The sequence below is a fragment of the Sus scrofa genome, chromosome 1 (assembly GCF_000003025.6).
Source record: "Sus scrofa isolate TJ Tabasco breed Duroc chromosome 1, Sscrofa11.1, whole genome shotgun sequence".
NCBI classification, from domain to species: Eukaryota; Metazoa; Chordata; class Mammalia; order Artiodactyla; family Suidae; genus Sus; species Sus scrofa.
The window spans coordinates 138,248,518-138,268,176 of record NC_010443.5 but is presented as its reverse complement, the minus strand read 5'-3'; the positions used below and the strand labels follow the sequence as shown (position 1 = coordinate 138,268,176).

The following is a 19,659-nucleotide window of genomic DNA, read 5'->3' as shown; positions in this document are numbered from 1 at the left end:
CCTCCTTACCTCTCCCTCCAGCTGGTGGCAAGTGCCGTTCTGCTTTCTGCCTGTTCATCTGACTACTCTAGGAGGCTCAGAGGAGTGGAGATTTTGTCTTTAAGTTGTAAAATGGGAAAGGAGCAGGATGTAACATATGGGCAATTTCCCTCATGGTTCCTATAGGGGCAGGAATGCAGCACATCTCACTTTCTTGGGCTGGAGGATGAGTCTGGAGAGAGAATGGGAGAGGAGTAAGAGAGCAGAAGCTTGAGTGTGTGGCTTCTGTACTCCTCCCTGTTCCTGGGGCGAGGAACCACAGGAGCCCCAGCAAGTCTGAGAATCCCGTGAGGGAGGGAGCTTGCCTGCTCCCCTCCGGCCAAAGGAGCCAGCGTGTGTCTCAGATGTCCAGCCCCTTTGTTGTAAGGGGGCGTTTCCATGATTCCATGTGCCACTGGGCAAAGATGAGCATTTCTTCAAAGAGCTGAGGTCACTGGACTAAATTGTAAACTTTTGTGACCATGCTCCCCACTGAATAGAAATGGAACTCTTTTTTTTTTTTTTTTTTGTATTTTCTAGGGCCACACCCACAAACTTATGGTTCCTAGTTAGATTCGTTAACCACAGCACCACCAAGGGAACTCCCTCTTTTTTGTTTTTTGTTGTTATTGTTTCTTGCTTTTTGTTTGTTTTTTAGCAGCCGCACTGGAGGCATATGGAATTCCAGCCGCAGTTGCTACCTATGCCAACTGCTGAGTTTCTGGATCCTTTAACTCCCTGGGGAGGCGGGTGGTGGATTGAACCCCAAACTCATTAGTCACTGGAGCCAGCTGCCCTCAGGTTCTTAACCCACTGGGCTACAAGGAACTCTAGAAACAGAACTCTTCAATTGAGTTCTGTAGAAAATAAGGAAATTTACTTTCCTCCACATTTGAGACCTAAGTTTTATACCTGCTACAAACACCCTGGCCCAAAAAAACTGCTGACTCCCCTGAGAGGTTCAAGGCCAGCGCCTGTCCCTGGGTTCCCTTGCCCTTTGGCTCAGAGCTGGGTGGGGCCACAGGCAGTAGGGAGCTGCATATGGAAAGCTGATTTCAGATTTCTCCCCTGGACTGGGCGGAGTGCCACATGCACGTGCTGCACGCACGGAGACAGAGATGCCCGAGGCCCTGGCAAGCCACTCCCCTCCTCCCAGCTCTTAGCCCGCTTGCAAACTCCCGCCTGTCTTTCTTTTCCTCCTGCCGCCACCCCAACTCTCTAAATGATCCAGGAAAAATATTTGGACATTGCAGGTCCCTCCTGCCAGGAATTATACACAGAGAGAGCAATGAGGAGGAAGGTGGGGTCTCTAGGAGTCCAGACAACCTCAGAACAGTTCATTCCTGCAGCCAGTGCTTGAGGACGTGGGCTGCACACACGGCCAGGCTGGGGGAACTGGTCCACGGGGCACACAGAAAAGGAAGGTGGGGGCTTCTGGGGACTGGAGGTTTGGAGGGTCTCTTCTCCCCATTTTTTTCACCTCCGCCAGGTGTGAGTGCCTCATCCCCTGTGTCCTTCCGTGCGGAGTTTCCCCCTCCCCACTCCACCTCCCCTCCTGCGCAGGTGTACCTAAACCCACCCTCTCTCACCTGCAACACGCACACAGTGGAGGCTGGCGGAGCTGGAGAAATGAGAGGCCCAGGGGGCATTCAGGAGCTCATTTGGATGAATTTCCACCAGAACCAATGGCTTTTTTTTTCTCTCAAAGGAGAGGGGAGACAAGGTCTGCAGTTTGCGGTCTGGGCTCAGAGTCCCCAGAGACAGGAGATCTGCTCCTTTCCCTACTAAAACACCATTCTCTTTGCATGGCCTTTATCCACCCCTGGCTGCCTGCTCAGCGCAGCACACCCTACCCACCATCCAGACTCCCACCCCACCACGGGTCCTAACCAACAGCCTCCCCTTTGGCCTCAGAGGCAAGATGTTCCCAGGATGAGGAGTGTGGGACAGAAAGGTCTTTCTTTCAGGGAGTGTTCCAAGACTGGGTGTCAGAAGAGCATCCCTGCAGAGTAAGAGCTGGGTGACCTTTGCCTCTCAGGCTTGCCTCGGAACTCCTGGGGTTTGCTTGCTTGTTTGTTTTTGCTTTTGTTTGTCTGCAGTTTTGAATTTCCACCCCATTAAAGTGTGTCATTAGAGGGGGCAGGGGGGTTTTCCCTGGCTCTGTGTGGGCATTCCAGCCAACATTTCTACTCTAGTTAGCTTCATCTTATAACTCCTCCCAGGCAGGAGCACCCTCCAGGCCCACCCTTGAAACAATGGGGTCAAATAACAAGCATTTTCTTTCCTTTTCCCGAGTTTAAATACAGACCCCCCACAGGAATAGATGTAGAAATCTGCTTCCAAGCCCTGGAGTGGGCAGCAGAGACCCACACCCAGCATGGTCCCTGAGTCCTCCTGCATTAGGGGACACTGTCTGGCCCTTCTGTGCCTCAGTTCCTTAGGACTTACAGACAGGTCTTGAGTGTTCACAGAAACTTCAAAGGATTAACAATGAGAGATAAATTTTTTAGTGATTCCCGTGTGCTGGCACTTTTCTAATTAACTTGACCTTCACGAGCACCTCATGAGGTAAAGGCTATTGTTATCCCCATTTCACAGATGAGAAAGCTAAGACCCAGTAAAGAAAAGCGGCTTGTCCAAAGTCACTCGGTGCTTAAGTGGCAGAGGTCGGACCCGGACTCAGGCTTGTACCCATCAGCTGGATTAGGCTGAGAGGTAGGGAGGTGGGCAATCCAAAATCCCAACAGAGGCCATGAAGAACCCGCCAAGTGGAAACACACAGCCCTTCACGGGAGCGGGGGAGGGGTGTATAGGTAGTTCTTACCATGAACCATGAGGGAGAGCAGTTTACTATTGCCAGATACCCCAATTTTTCAAGAGAACCCAGAAATCTGGAGATTTCTGTGAAATTTCCCAATTAAAAAATGTCATCAACGAATTTAAATCTTATGTGAGAGAAAAAATCATCATATCTCCAGTCTGCAACCAGCTCATCCAGCTCATTGCATCCAGCTCATCCAGCTCATCGCTGCCAGCCTGCATGTGGCCTCCAGCCCCAGGCCGAGGAGGGCAGATTGACTTAGTCTCCTAAATCAACATTCCATTAGTGGTGGCTGCCTGACATGCGCTATTGAGAACTTTCAGGGTGTGTCTGCCCTCGAGGAGAAATGGTGCTGTGATCCATTAGTAATGTCTGCCATGGGCACAGCCTGAAAGAATGACAGCATCTGTGTACCCTAACCAGGTTGCAATGAAATAAGGTTCAGTTCCTGCTCCTCCAGGGCCTGATTGTTCAAGTCTCCCCACCCCCACCCCCACTGCCTCACCTCACCCTGGCCTAGAGTACTTTCAGAATGGTGGAAAACACCCTAGGTATTAAGTACTTACCCTATTAACCCTCATGTCAATCTTGCAGAAGAGGTGTGATCACGTGCCTTTGACTATTTCAGCTCCACTCCAACAAGGAACTAAAAGTTCTGAAATCCAACCTATCCTTTGTGATCTCACTGGGACAGAAGTGTTTCTTGGTGAAGGGACATCACACAATTATTTTCACTTGAAAAAATTCCCAGAAGACAAAACTCTTCTGGGGAGAGCCTCCCTCCTCTGACAAGCTGCTCCCATTTCCTTTCCCTCATGAGGTTTTTCATACAGAAAATCCCTATCCTTGTCCCTTTCTGAAGCGGCCATCCTTTGTATCCTCTTTGTCCCAATTTTAATTTCTTTTAAAAAGAAATTTTCCCCAAGAAACTGAGCCTCCCCTTAAGAGAAGTTCTCATACCAGCTATATGGAACCCAGAGTTCCCAGTCATTGGGTTCTCTGCATGTTGTACAGAAGCAACCCTGGAGCCCCATCAGCTGTGTGACACAGATGTGTGACATGTATGACATCCAGGCATTATTGCATTCATGCTGATTTTTTCCTCACTGCATTCATATCAGCTTAGAGTTTCTTCTTCCTGGTTTAGTGCATCATCTGCGTTCCTATGAAATTGATTTTCTCAGCCAAATGATGAGGGACCTGAGAGCAGATTTCTCTCTCTTCCTTCATTCACTCATTGGACAAATTGCATTTGAGTGCGAGCTGTGGACCAGAGGCTATTCTAGGACCTGGGGGTACAGCACTGGCCGTAAGGAAGTGTCCATGCTCTTAAAGCTCACCTTCCTCTCTCTCTGAATCCTGTAGCAGTGGCTGCCCATAAACACACTGGTCCTGAGGATTCTTGAGGTTTCACAGGGCACAGTCACACACTTGGAGCTTGCCCCAGCTTGCACTGGTTCCGTGCATATGCCTTTGGTTTCTCCTTTTGGAGGTTTATTTGTCTAGCTGAGCTGACACATGCCCTGAAGAAAGCCCACCCTCCCCAGCCCAGGCATTGCCACTTGATCCTAGGCAAGGCCCTTGAACTTCCCAAGCCCTTTTTCTCACCTCTCAAATACAGGTAATTTTTCTGGGACAGAAGGTTGTGAGCTGTTAAGTAGAGGAAAGCACATCATCATGGTGCAAATGTTCCTTATTATTGCAGCACAATTCTGTTCAGAGATAAAAATGAAGGATCCTCCTTCCACTTGCCAGCATTTTCTTATTGCCCAGAGTTCTCCTTATTGGTACAGCAGAATACAAATCTCAAGGAATCAAATCCCTGGCTTTGGAGTTTCAAAATCAACTTTTAAAACTTATAAAAGAGAAAAGAAGTGTGTGAATCTAGGCTTTTTGCTATGTAAAAAGGTTTGCTAGGGTTCTCCAAAGAAAGAAACAGACCGATAGCATATATAATATAATATGATACAGTGTAATATAATGTAATACATGATAATTACTTAATTCCTGTTTACATGAGGAATTGGTTCATGTGATTATGGGGCTAAGTTCTAAGATCTGCATTCAGCAAGCTGGAGACCCAGGAGGGCCAATGGTGGAACTTCCAGTCTAAGGGCAGAACAGGACTGGTGTCCCAGCCCAACAGTCTGGCTGGAGGAAACCCATCTTTCTCAGGCTTTTGGTTCTCTTCATGTCTTCAGCCGATTGGATGGGGGTCACCCACCTTAGAGGGGCAATTAATTTTTTTAACTCAATCTACCAATTCAAACGTTAATCATCCAAGACTGTCTTACAGAGACACTGTGAATAATGCTTGATCAAGAGTCTAGGCACCTTGTGACCTAGTCAAGGTGAAACGTAAAATTAACCATCACAAAGAGTAAGCCTTTTTGAAAAAGAAAATTTCCCTGAGTTTCATAGAGAAACTGAAGTATTCTAAAGATATTGTAGTGTAACAATATTTTTATTCACCTAAATAATAGAAGAAGAGGACAGGAGAAGAATCCATATACGTCATCTGCTAGGCAGACCAGATTCATGTTGCTAAGGGCAAGGGAGCCTGTCCTTCCAAAATGGCTTAGGATCAGAGGAAGCTTTAAAATTTAGATTTCTGGGAAAATCTAATGTAGGGAAATTTTGTACAAGCTTCCTGGTAAGAGAGCAGTTGAGAAAAGATGGCTGTGGGCATCCTTGAGTGAAAAAGCTGAGGTTGGGTCTCCTGCAGTCCTACAGAGATTAAGAGAGTAGCCAAGACTTCCTCTGCCCCTGTGATGGATATGACAGTAAAAGAGAGTAGAATCTGGTGGCCCAAAGAATGCTGGGGGCGTGACAAGAACAGTCACCAATAGTAGCTGATTGCGCCATGCAATGCAGAGGCCAAAGTATGTTCAAACCCATAGACATTGACATGAGGAAGTGGTGGTTGCTTCAAGATAGCAGTGGAAATCAATTTTGATAGCCAACACTGAACAGGGCATATCTCAGAGGGGGCCAGCACAGGATGACACTTGTTATGGTCAGGACAGGGCAGGTTATTCTGTAGTAACAAACACACCCCAAGGTAGAGTAGCTTGGTACATCCAAGTTTGTTTCTCCTTCATTTGGATTTCATCAATCGCAGCTCTTCCTTCCAAGTGATGACTCAGGGATCCAGTATGCTTAGGTGGCCTCAGCAGGAGAAAAGAGGTCTGGAAAGTCACACAGAGGGCTTTTCATTGCCTTAGCAAATTAATGACATACATTATTTCCCCATACAGCCCCTTGACCAGCATTAATCACAGGACCCCAGCCTAACAACAAGAGAGGCTGGGAAATGCAGTCCTCCTGAGTGCCCAGGAAGAAATGAAATGGGATTTAGGAAGACCTAGTTTTGTCTGCACCACCATCATGAACCAGGAATGTCCTGAACATGATGATCCATGAATCCCCTGTGGAACTGAGCTGTCATCTCAGGGGAGAGAACCCCAACCTGCAACGAGCTTTCATCTAAATTGAGAAACAACTGAATTCTACTGGGTTTTCATGAAAATAACTGAGTTATAATTTCTGTCATCAGAGAGAAATAGGGACTGAAGAGAGGAAGTAGTTTCAAGTATGGAAAAATAAATGAAATCATCTTTGCCCACATGAGAACATGGATCGGGACATGACTGCAGGTTACATATGTTTATAGATGGAAGAGAAAATCTCACATGTTGTTGATCCGAAGTGGAAGTTCAGTGCATGGGATCAATTGTTCAAATCTGAGCTCTGCCCCTCACCAGCTGGTGTGAAGTTTAGATGGGATCAAACGGGGGAATACTCCAGTTCAGGCTGGTACCTCACAAGCCTATAGTAAAGGTTAGCAGTTGCAAACATCCATAGCTGAAATTAAGAGCCAGAGATTTTCACTTCCAATCTGATGCTTTTCCATTACTCCCACCCCCCAAAGTTCTTGACAATATGTTTCCACTGCTAAGATTAATGATAATAATAATAAGAAAAAGAACATCTTCAAAGTTCTCATCACAAGAGAAAAAATTGTAATGATGTAGTGATGGATGTCTAGTTAGACCTACTGCGGTGATCATTTTGCAATATATGCATATATTAAATCATGTTATACACCTGAAACTAGTATAACATTATATGTCAATTATGTTTTTTTAAAAAAAGAAGGAGGAGGAGTTCCCACTGTGGTGCAGTGGCTCAGGTGTGGGTTCGATCCCCTGCCTGGCACAGTGGGCTAAATAATCTAAGGTTGCTGTGGCTGCAGTATAGATTACAGCTGTGGCTCAGATTTAGTCCCTGGCCCAAGAATTTCCATAGGCTACAGATGTGGTCATTTAAAAAAATTAAAAAGGAGGGGGAAATGGAGAAGGAGAATGAAAAAAGAAGTAATAGGAGGATGAGGAGAAGAAGAGGAAGAAGAAGCAAAGAAAGAAAGAAAGGGAGGAAGGAAGGGGGGAAAGAAGCAAGGAAGGATGGAAGAGAGGAAGGCAGGCAGGCAATAAGAACAACTATCATTAATTGAGCTCCTGTGATATGCCAGGCATGTAACATAACTCACCTCATTCAATCCTTAAAGCAATTCTGTGATTGGGTATCCTTATCACCATTTCATAGATGAGTCAGTCAGTGCTCACAGAGGCTGAGTTAGGCTGTACAAAGACACTGGGGGAGTTTAAAACATACCGCATTGAGATCTAAGCCTAGTTCCACCATGCACTGACTCTCCAACCCTGAGCAAATTACTCCAGCACTCTAAGATTTGCTTTCTCTGCCTGTAAAAGGGGAATAGAGATAACAACTACCCCAGGGGGGAAAATGTCCATAGGTTCCTTGACATTTCTCCATCTAAGAGGTGGAGTCTCTGTCCCCTCGCCTTGAATCCGAGTTGACTTTAGTGACCTGCTTGTGACCAACAGAATGAAGTTCAAGTTCCAAGGCCACTCAGCAGAGGCCATGTGCTTTCTGCCTCATTCCCTTGGGGTACTTGCCTTTGGAGCCCTGAGTTGTTAGTATGGGTTGAATTCCCCTACTCACCCCCATTCACACATTGGAGTGTTAATCCTCTAGAACCTCAGAACGTGAGCTTCTTTGCAAATAGGGTCTCTATAAAGGTAATCAAGTCAACGTGAAGTCAGTAGAGTGGCTTCTAATCCAATATGACCAGTAGTCTTATAAAAGGGGGAAATTTGGACACAGACACACACATAGAGGGAAGACGGTGTGAAGACACAAGAAGTTGGCCATCTGCCAGCTCAGGAGAGAGGCCTGGAACACACCCTTCTCTCATAGGTCTTAGAAGGAACCAACCTCACCAACACCTTGAATTTGGACTTCCAGCCTCCAGACTATGAGATAATCCATTTCAGTTGTTCTAAGCCACTTGGGTTGTGGTATTTTGTGATACAGCCCTAGCAAACAAATGTAGCTGTCCTGTAAGAAGGTAGACTCCCCTAGGGCCTCCATGCTGTTAGGTAGGAAGCCCAAGCCACACCGGAGGCCATGTGTACGTATTCTAGTGAGAGCCAGCATCAACCACCATACATGAGAGCAAAGACATCTCCAGATGATTCCAGCTACCAGCTATAGATCCCCCCTCTCCCAGATCTATCCACATCTTCAAGTGTTACCAGACAAGACCCCCAGTATCACAAAGCCAGTGAATTCTTTTTATGTATAACCAAGTTCCATCTGAAATTCCCCTATCTGAATTCTCAAGCCACAGAATCTATGTGCATAATGAAATAGGTTTCTTAGGCCACAAGTTTTGAGGCTCTCGTGGCAGCGGGAACGGCAACTGTCTCACAGTGGTTGAGGCCAGAGCTGTGAGCTCCCTGACTCCAGAATGCAGACCTTCTCCGGATGCAAGCTCAGCAGCCTTGCTGTCTCAGACGGTGTCTGGGCAGGATGACCTTTGCTGAGTCTTGTCTCCAAGCAAGCAGGGCTGGCCCACGTGGACTATTTGGTTGACCCACGAGGACTCCCTGACCTAGGAGGAAGCCAAATCCCCCTCAGACTCCTTCAAGTTTTGAGAGCAAGCCAGGGTCTCAAAGCCAGCCATCAAGACTGGTCTCTTCAAGGTCTGATCACTTGGTTGAGGATTAGAACCATAGGGATCACACAACCCTGTTCCCATGGTCGCTCTGCAAATGGGTTTGCAACCAGGAGAGCTCCTGGGAGGCAGAATATAATCTGGGTGTCTGACTGTTGGGGTTTAAATTCTAGCTGTGCGTGGAGTTCCCGTTGTGGCTCAGTGGTAATGAACCCAGCTAGCATCCATGAGGACACGGGTTCAATCCTTGGCCTTGCCAAGTGGGTTAAGGATCTGGTGTTGCTGTGGCTGTGATGTAGGCTGGCAGCTACAGTTCCAATTGAACCCCTAGCCTGGAAACTTCCATATGCCACGGGTGCGACCCTAAAAAGACAAAAATATTTTTAAGTAAATAAACAAATAAAATTCTGGCTGTGCAATCTACTAGCTATATGGTCTTGGTCAGTTATAGAACATCCCCAAGCCTGTTCCTTCATCTTCAAAATGGGAAAATAATAGCAGCCACCTTGTAGGGGTTCCCACGAGGCTCACCCAGGACATTCTCACCAGGATCATAGGGCTGGGCGCTACCACTGTCATTCATCAACATCAACATTCTGCTTGCATAGCTTTGTCTTTTCTTCCCAAGGCAGACTAGTTGGTTTAGTTCCTGAGGGCTTCCCAGCAAAGGGAAAATGTAGCTTAAAATAACCCCAAGAATACTGATATCTTTCAAAAGTTAAATTTAAAGATTAATAAAGATTCCAGACAAACCTCAGGTAGCATTGTTATTACTGGGCTTTTGTTGCTGTTCTGAACAGCTTTGAAAACTCTTGGCTTTGAAGCTCTAAAGGATGGCAATTAGCCTCTCCTGAAGGTCCTCACAGCAGCAAATCTTTGGCACAGGGCACAGGGCTCCACTTCCTTCCCCATTCTGCAGCCACCGTGTCTGCCTGCGTCCCCACCCTGGCCCAGGCAGGAGCGGTGGGAGGACGCGTGGTCGCCCCAGCTCACTGCTGCAGGAAACGCTGCCTGCCGCCCTGGCCCCGATGACTCCTAAAAAAGAAGGCGGATGGGGTGACTCAAAGCAAACCATCTCCTCCCCCACCCTGCACGCCGCACTCGCACAAGCCCCCCTTCTCCAAGGGTGAGGCTGAATCAGGGCTCAGGGCCCTGGGATGCTCAGAGGCCCCTTTTGTAGAGCTGACCTGGCTGAGAGATCCAGCTGCAGGCTGCCCTAATGGATGGAGCTAACACCCTTCTAGGCAGTAGCCTGCCCCACGGCGGCACTTTGTCAGAAGCCATCTCTGGGAAGGCTGCTGGCAGGCTTCTGGCTGGCGGCTCCATCTCCCTCCTGCTCCACGCGGGGCAAGGCTTGTCCAAATATTTGGCTTGATCCTGCTTTCTGATTCATCATGTGCAGAAACCTCTGTAATTTCATCTAGTGCGTGACTCAGACCAGAGCTCAGCACAAGTGCTGGGCAGCGGAGGCCGGAGCCGCTCAGAGGCCAGGCCTGCAGTCAGTGCCCGCTGCTCTCAGCTGGCCCCCAGGGGGGCTCCCAGATTGCCTAGCCGCAGATGAAATCTCTTTTGTCTGAGATGATTAATGGAGCCCCAAACAAGCCTCAGCACAAGGGTGTGAGGTGCACTTTGTACCTTTTCCAAGTCTTTCTTTCTCTTTTTTCTTTTTTAATGCTAAATCCATTTGCATCTCATAAATTATATTGGCTTCAAAATGAAATGTTCCTGACAGCAGCAGGCAGGGTGTGGGTCCCGCTAAAACATTTTCTCCTGCCGTCCCCTCTCTCCTTCTGAGACCCTAGGAGAAATCTGGCTTGTCTTCCAGAGGAGGAGGGGAGGGAGCAGAATGACCTAGATTCTGAATCTGCAAGACAGGTAGAGCCAGCTCGCCTGTCTTCCAAAGGCTACTGTGCACAGGGTCCCAGGCTTTCGGAAGGAGTCAGCAGAATGGGGCTCTCTCCTCTTCTGGTGTGGACCTCTTGTGGGTGACATGGTCTCTGTGTCCTTCAGCAGGTTTGTCCTCTTAGGAAAGGCCACAACTGGACGGAGGCGGGAGGAGACTGCTGTTACCTGGGTGGGAGTGGGGAAGAGGCATAGCTGATAACCAGGTAAGCCCCCCCGCCGCCCCGCCCGTAGAGATATGTGGGGCAAGGGAAGGCAGCCGTTAAGTAGCAGAGAAGAGGGGATGGCAGTGCAGGTATCAGGGGCTCCAGTCATCGGAGACAATGGAATTTAAACTTTCCTTCCATTATTCTCCAGCTTTGTGGTTTTGGGCAAGTGTCTTTTCCTTTCTGAGCCTCCATTTCCTCTTCCCTTCATTTATTCAATATCTATCTTCTGAGCCTCGTCTGCTCCCTTGGCACTTACATTCTGACACCACACAGTCAGGTGCATAAGTACTGTGCCAGGAGGTGGCATACGGTGGCATCAAAAGATCAATGAGATATAGTTGACCCTCAGCCTTTGCTGTGTTGGGCTGAGGCTGGGAAGGTGAGGGGGTCCAGCCCAGGAGACTGAGAAGGTACAGGTAGCCATGGAGGTGGGACCTGAGAGAGGCACCATGAAGCAGGACCATGTCTGTGTCACACAGAGTGGGAGCTGGGTAAACGTCGTTGTCGTCATTATTGTTATGTGACTGCTGGTTGTGAGCATGGCTGTGAACTTGGGGTGGAGGTGCTAAAGGGAGGATGCAGCAAGCTGGGAAGAAGATGGCTTCAAACCCAGGGTGACCCTGGCACTGTGATGGGCAGCCCCTGCTCGCCACACCAGGCTCCCTCCATGGCAGCCTCTGAAGGAAGCAGAGGCGGCCTTCACTTCATGCCGTGCCCCAAAGGTCAGCTGGCTCAAGTTTCACAAGCGGGCATTCCAGGCCTGGGGCCCGCACAGGGAGCTCTCTGCCCATGGTCAGGCCTCCAAGTTCCCGTCCAGGACCAGCTGCAGGAGCTTCAGCCCATCTCAGTTGGCCTCAGGGGTGCTGAGGCAGCTGTTGCCAGGCAGGGGTGGGGTGGGAGAAGGAGGCACGAAGCAAGCCCCAGAGCAGCTGTCTTCACCATCAGAACCTAAGCCACTCCCGGGCCAGGGAGCCACGGTCAGAGGCGCTCCAACCTCTGCAGGGAGGGGCGGTGGAGTACACGTGTGGTAGGTGCAAATTAAATGAATGCATATACATATATATGGGTGCCATATTTTGCTAAAAGTTTTTGCATCTTAATTTCATTTAATTTCGCAACATTCTGGGCATTTTATAAGTAAAACTCGGTGAGCTCAAAGAGCAGAAATGCAAACCCCACGTTCTGTGCCCTCAGGAGATAGCTCCGAGGCCAGAGTACACAGTGGTGGCTTTAGCTGAGCTCCTCTTCTGATCACAGATTCCTTTGGGCTCCCTGAGGAACACAAAAGGAAGCCTTTGTGTCTCCTGTTTTTAAGGTTGAAGGAGAGTCAATAGACGGGAACAGAGTTTAAACAAGGCCCCCTCTGGCCCCACTGCCCACGGCACCCAGGCCAGCACAGTGGTCCTGCAACCCGCAGACTCGGCACTCAGGCCCTCTGCAGACCAGACGGTGAGTGGGCTCCCCACGAAGCCCACACTCAGCACTTTCCACTGCCTCCCTCTTCCCCTTTCACTTCCGGACACTCTGGGCTCTGCCTCTGCCCCCCACCCCCACCCCCACTCCCAAGGGCACAGCTCCTGGCACTGGTCTCAATGTCCCGAGTCCAGGGGCACCAAGCACAGGGACTGCCAGGGTGGGGCCCCCTCTCCCTTCTTTACCTTCATTTCCATTAGTGAAATGAGGATGCACCACAAACCAGGCCAGGGCACAACTTGGAAGGCCATCGGCAGCGTGGAGGCTCAGCTGGGAAACACAAACCTACCCAAGCTTTTGGCAGCGGTGGCCAGAAGGGCAGGGACCGCTGGCCGGTGACAGACACCCTGCCTGCCTGGCCCCCTGCAGTGGCCAGCCACCCTGCAACATTCCTCTAAATGGGACTAAAACTTGGCCACAAGGGGGTACTGCCTTTCTGATGGGGTTGGAGGAGTTTTGCAGAACGAAATAAAAGTAGCCCTTACATCTTGGCGAAGTTTAAAGACATCCAGAGAATGAAGCCTTAGATTTTTACCTTCCTGAAAGGCTGAGGCTGGGCATAATTCTCTGCCTTTGTTTCCCTCCTTTGTCTTGGGTAAATGTTCCTGGCCTTACTTGTACCTGGGGTTGTATTGTCATCTGCTTTGGAAATGGGGCAGGGTATAAGTCAGTCAGTGAAATTTTTAAATGTAACTCTTTGGTCAGGTGTCAACATAGACGAAGGAGACACGGGCACTTAATAAATGCCTTGGAGGCTTGTGATTTGCGTGGGGCTTCCAATAAAAGGCAAAGTCGCTGCTTTGAAGTTACACACACTGAACCCAGGGTGGTCTTCAGGCCTCTGGTCACAGCACGAGCAGGGTAAGTGGGTCCTGATCTGCAACCCTGGTGCTCACACTGCTGGGGACCATTTACCCCATGGCCACCTCTGGGGCCTAGCAGGAAGCGAGGGGGGGAGGCTCTTTGCTGCAGCCAGCAATGTATGTACCCCCTTGATCACTGCTCTAGAAAAGAGGGCAGGAGGGGGTGACACAGAACAACCCGCCCTCACTCCCACTCCCTGATCCTTGGGTTTTTGGCATCATTATCTTCCCTAGGTCTCCCCCCTGCATGCAGCAGAGGTCTGACAGTACTGGGGGCTCAGAGCTCCTGGGAGGGCCCCCGCCCCATGAAGTCAAGTGAAGGCTGGTGTGCCTGTCTCCTTGCTGGGAACATGGTGCCAGTAGTGGGGCCTTGGGGAGCGGATGCCTGTAGAAGGAAGGTGAGATGTGTCACGCTGTCCCACTGGAGGGCTTGGCAGAGCTGGCACCAGAGACAATGGGTTCCCTGAATCCAGAGGAAAGATCCCAGGAAGGACTGTGGAAACTGGCCAAAGATAAAACAGAAAGGCTTTAAATACTCGAGTCAAGTTGTGGAAGGAAACAAGTGTGATGACAGGGCCCCACCTGCCATCCTTGCTCTCTTTGGGAGGGCGGTGTGATGAAAACCTTTGTGTGACATCAAGGTCAACATGAGTCCTGAGTCATTATTGAGACACAGATTAGTGGGGTAACACAGAATAGTCTCAGCAGATGAATTACACCCAAAAGCTGTATATGAGTCCTTGGAGTTGACATTGAAAGGTTCTGTTATTAGAGTGTGACTCCTGCCTGATTCTGATAGGGCTTAATTATTGTGATGAATGTCCCTGGAGTTTCACTCTGTCATTTCACCTACAGTCGGAATGAGAATCTCAACCTCAACCAGATAGAAGAAGGATGGTCCCATCCATCCCCAGCCTCTCTGAAATCCTTGGGGAGGCTCCTTGAGGAGTAAAAGTCTAGGCTTTCAAAAGGATAGCTCCTCCTCACCTGGAATCATCAGGACACTTTTGGTGGAAAGTGCCAGAAGCCCAGGTCAAATGAACAAGCCTAGGAAACATACTGGGAAGAAGTTGGGCGCTTTGTTGGAATCCAAGAAAAAATCCAACAATTGGGCCATGAGAGAGATGGGAACCAGGCCTAGAAGGTTCCAAGAAGGCAGGAAGCTCCTCCCCATCTGTCTCACTGGCCTCTGCTTCTTTCCACCAACCCCTCTCCTTGATGCTCTGTGTATGTGGGGGTCGAACATGGCCATTGCCTAACTCCTAAGCTTATATTTCCTCTCTTCACAGGACCAGCCAAATTCACCCAAGCACTACTTGGTCCAGCCTGGTTTCTGTGTTCCCCTGGATGCACACATCTGGGGTAGTCAGGGAGATGGGGTTGTGTGTGAAGTTACATCTGCCAGGGGCCCTTTTCTGGAAGTAGGTGGTATAAGGCTCAGCACCCAGAGAACTGGTCACTGTGAGCAGGAAAGACACTCTGAAAGGACATGTGCCCTGCTCTGAAGACCAAAACAGTACCGCCACCCCCACCAACCTTTCCTGATGGCAAGAACAGTTTGGTAGAACCCTGGGAGGCTGGAGGCCTGCTTGTCTTCCCACACTCTCAGGCTCACTCTCGCTGCACTACAGCTTGCTTTAGTAAAGCATCTGCAAGTGGCCTCTTTCAGCCTTCTCATTTTCTCTTGCTATGCAAAGCTTGGTGCTTCAGACACCCACACCGGGGCTGGGCAGTGGGACTTGGGGCACTGAGGTCACCTTCTCTTCTCCTGAGTCCTCCTTTCCACAGGGGTCCATGTGGTGTGGTGGAAGGTACATAATTCGATGCACTTCCCTGGATTCTTATCCACTTACTGATGCCTGACCTTTTTAAATCATGGTCTTCCTGTCTGTTAATTGGGAATAGGAGGTGAAGTGTAACCCAAAAGCTTGTTGTAAGAACCTGAGATCATGTATGACAGAGCCCTAGTTCACTTGGCTCTGTTCCTGGCTTGCAGAAGATGCTTAATACAACTCAGTCCCCTTAGATCTCCTCCCTCCTACCTGAGGTCCTCCAAGGGTGACAACATTGTTCTTCCTGCCCCTTTCCCACCAGGGCAATTTTTAGCCAAAGTCCTAATGGCAATTAGTACCATCCACAAGTAGACCAAGGCATCAGCATTCAGGTGAGGTACTGGAGAGAACTCAGTGCCATAAACATTTCTACCGCCCCATCCAGTGATAGTCACACAGGACATCCTGACCCAGTGCCTGGGAGAATGGAATGGATACACCATTCCCTTGAAGCCACCATCTGAGACAGATCCTGGGAAGCTGGGCCATGGAAAGTCTTGAATTTTGGAGTTATGCTCATTGAGTGAATGAGTCAGCATTAAAAGATGATTTAAACCTAGCAGAAATCAGACCACATAAAGCAAATGAAGAAAAAAGCCCCCAGGGCCCAAGGAGAATTTCTAAAGAATCTCCTCAGAGTGCTTGGAATTAAAAGTCAAGGGAATACCATCTTGTCTGCAACATGGCCATAGCTCACCCATCACCAAGGCACTTCGAAAGGGGTTGCAGATAAAGAGATGGTTCTGGGCTTGCTTGGAAGGAAAACTGGAGAAAGACTCAGGGCTCTTCAGGGGTGGGTGGGGAGGGTGGGGGTAGACATTGGACTCTACCAGATCTACTCACACTCGTCTGCCCCTCTCAAGAGTCAAAGTCTCAGGACACAAGGTGAAAATGCTAGAACTTGGGCTGTGAGCAGGACCTCTTGGCTGAGAACCTCTCCAAGATGTCACCCAAGGAAATCACAGTCTTGTGACCAAGAGGGGCCAACCAAAAATCAACAAAGGTGCCCCCACACCAAATTCTGTTCATTCTGTCTACAAAATATATTTTTCAGATATATTGCAAATACATTTCTCAAAACCATTCTTGCCTTTCTGATTCCCTGGCCTCCACCTTCTCTCATGGTGCACTAGCTGCTGCAGCAATGGCTCTCCTACTGCCTCTTTCCCTTCCCCCAGCTGCCAGAACTCCCTTCCTGAAACACACCCCAACCTCATGACTCTCCCTTGAGCACACCTTCAATGGCTCTCAACTGCCTTCAGAAGAAGAGCATGTCAGGGAGTTCCCATCATGGTGCAGCGGAAACAAATCTGACTAGGAACCATGAGGTTGGGGGTTCAATCCCTGGCCTTGCTCAGTGGGTTAAGGATCCAGCATTGCCATGAGCTGTGGTATAGGTCGAAGACGTGGCTCGAATCTGGCGTTGCTGTGCCTCTGGTGTAGGCCGGCAGCAATAGCTCCAATTAGACCCCTAGCCTGGGATCCTCCACATACTTTGGGTGCGGCCCTCAAAAGACAAAAGACAAAAAAAAAAAAAGAAGAAGAAGAAGAGCATGTGACCATGGGCCCCAAGCTTGCTGCCTGGCTTCATGCCCCCACTTGCAGTTTTAGTCTCAGACTACAACCCGCCTGCATACCTTGGTCCATGATGATTCCTTCATTGAGAAAACTCCTGGTCCTGCTTTACTCGGCTCATTTTTTTTTGTATTTTACTTTTTTAAAATTTTTTTATTTTTTTGCTTTTCAAGGCCACACCGCAGAGTATATGAAAGTTCCCAGGCTAGGGGTCAAATCGGATCTACAGCTGCCAGCCTACAACAGAGCCACAGCAACACCAGATCTGAGCCATGTCTGCTACATACACCACAGCTCATGGCAAGCCAGATCCTTAACTCACTGAGTGAGGCCAGGGATCGAACACACATCCTCGTGGATAATAGTCAGGTTCGTTACCACTGAGCTATGACAGGAACTCCTCAGCTCATTCTTGATTATCCTTTCTCAGGGTCCCAGCCAAAACATGTTTGTTTGTTTTTTCTCAGAGGGTCCCCAAGGCCCTCCTCAGCCATGATTGCAGCATCTCGATGCACCCTAGTGACTTGACTGCTATCAGTCTCCTGCCTGGACCTTGAGATCCAGGAGAGCAGAGACTTTGGCTGCCCAGAGCCCATGGCAGAGCTTGGTACAGTGGCTGAGTGTCTCCTGAAATCCGGCTCACTGGCCCCTCCTGCCCCTCAGCCAGGTTCCTGATGCTGCCTGCACCGGGAGGCAGGGAAAGTCCCAGCTGGCACCATTTCCTGTTCTCCACATCCTCACAGCTCTTCTTTGTCCCAGGTTCTTCCTCTCCAGAGAGCTCCTTATCTGAGGACGGTCCAAGGCACAGCAGCAGCCTGGAGGAGCCATCCTGTCCATTTCCTGCCTGGCCCACTCTGGATTTGAGTCAGAAGGTCTGAGTTTGGAGCCAAGCTCTGAACCTCTTCCCAGCGTGTTGACCTTGGCCCTTGCTTTCATCTCTGCTAAGCCTCAGTTTCTTAATTATAAAATGGAGTATGTTTTTGTTTTAGCAAGGATTTGTTGTTACAAATCAAAGTGGGTCTCCCAACCAAGCCCTTTCCCCAGGAGGAATCACTTAACACTTTGCAGCTTACCTACCCCAATCTTTTTCCTTGCATTAACAAACATACTTCAAATTTATCATTTCATAGAAAAAGAATCACATACACATATTCCTCAATGCCTTGTTTTTATCCGACCAATTCCATGCCCTGCCTTATTCTTTGTAACAGCTGCCTATATTCCAGCATATGAATGATCCATAGTTCATTTATTGAGGATCCTAACAATAGACATTTAAACAGTTTCCTTTAAAAAAAAAAAATTTTTTTTTTTTTTTTTTTTTTGTCTTTTTAGGGCTGCACCTGTGCATACGGAAGTTCCCAGGCCAGGGGTCGAACCAGAAATGCAGCTGCTGGCCTATGCCACATCCACAGCAACTTCAGATCCCAGCTGCATCTGTGAACTATGCCACAGCTTGTGGAAATGCTAAATCCTTAACCCACTGAGCAAGGCCAGGGATCAAACCTGTGTCCTTGTGGATACAAGTCGGGTTCATTACCACTGAGCCACAACAGGAACTCCCATGCCATTTTCGAATTGACTTTTGCTTTGCAAAGTTTTGAGAGTTGTTTTGTCTTGTTTTTCCTTCCACACCTGAAGCTTGCAGAAGTTCCTGGACCAGGGATCGAACATGTACCACAGCAGTGTTCCAAGCCACTGCAGTGACAAGGCTAGACCCTTAACCTGCTGTGCCATAAGTTTGTTTTCAAAGTCTATGAGTCTCTTTCTGTTTTATAAGTTCATTTGTATCATTTTTAAAGATTCCACATATATTCCATAACATATGATGTTTGTCTTTCTCTGACTTACTTCACTTGGTATGATAATCTCTAGGTCCATCCATGTTGCTGCAAATGGCACAATTTCATTGTTTTTTATGGCTGAGTAATATTCCATTATGTATATATACCACACCTTCTTAATCCATTCATCTGTCACTGGACATTTAAGTTGTTTCCACGTCTTGGCTATTGTGAATTACACTGTTATGAACATTGGGGTGCACGTGTCTTTTTTATTTATTTATTTATTTATCTACATGTGTCTTTTTAAATTAGGGTTTTCTCAGAATAGATGCCCAGGAGAGGGATTGCCAGATCATATGCTATAGAGTTTGATTTTGCTGGTGTGCTTATTGAAAACTTCTGTTTTAGCTGGCTTCTGTGATTTATCAAGCAGCCGAAGGGGAGAACTGCCTCATTACTGCCAGGTGCCAGGTGGTGGTAGGAGTCCAGGTTCCCAAATTGGCTTCTATTCACATCTGAGGGAAGAGGGGCTCAATTTACTGGCCCTGAGTGGGAATTCCAGCTCTGCTAGCCTTCCTCAGATTCTACCCCAGTGGGAGGGGGAAAGGATGATCCATTACTGCCAAGAAGGGGTGGAAGTCTAGATTCTCCCAATAATCTACACTGACAATGCAAGAGCTAAACTGTTTTCCTTTAAAAAATTGCTGACATAAATAAAGCTGTGCTGAGCATTTGTGCTCAAATGGAAGTATTCAGAGTCTTGGAGGTAGAACTGCAGGTAAGAGAGAAGGCTCATGGCATTTTCACAGTGAGGATTTTCCAACTGAGGATCCTATAGGGTGTTAGAGACTTCAAGGGGAAACAGGATGCTGCAAGCGGTGTCGGGTGGAGGGGACATTTTCCACCTGGGTTTATTACCCCAATTCACCTGGAGAGGCTCCCCTCTCCTCTTATTCACTCAGCTTCCGAGTAGAATTTGAATAGGCAGTTCCATGGCTAAAAGAGAGAGAGGGTACATTCAAAAACCACAGTGAAAATTTCTGAGTTTCCTTCCATTTGTGAATTTCTATGACAGTGTCAACTATAAAAGGTCCTGGCCATGTTTTCAAGGCCATTCAGGAAAGAAGACATGAATTTGA

General features: G+C 48.5%; 2 long non-coding RNA genes across 2 annotated transcripts; both read right to left on the bottom strand.

The window, feature by feature from the left end:
* On the bottom strand, window positions 4,793–6,963 carry LOC106509035. The gene is made up of 2 exons (XR_002345603.1): window positions 6,532–6,963; window positions 4,793–6,027 (listed from the first exon to the last, which is right to left on the bottom strand). It is a non-coding gene; the product is annotated as an uncharacterized LOC106509035 (long non-coding RNA).
* LOC110261474 lies at window positions 9,375–15,934 on the bottom strand. Its single transcript, XR_002345600.1, has 2 exons — window positions 12,649–15,934; window positions 9,375–10,949 (listed from the first exon to the last, which is right to left on the bottom strand). It is a non-coding gene; the product is annotated as an uncharacterized LOC110261474 (long non-coding RNA).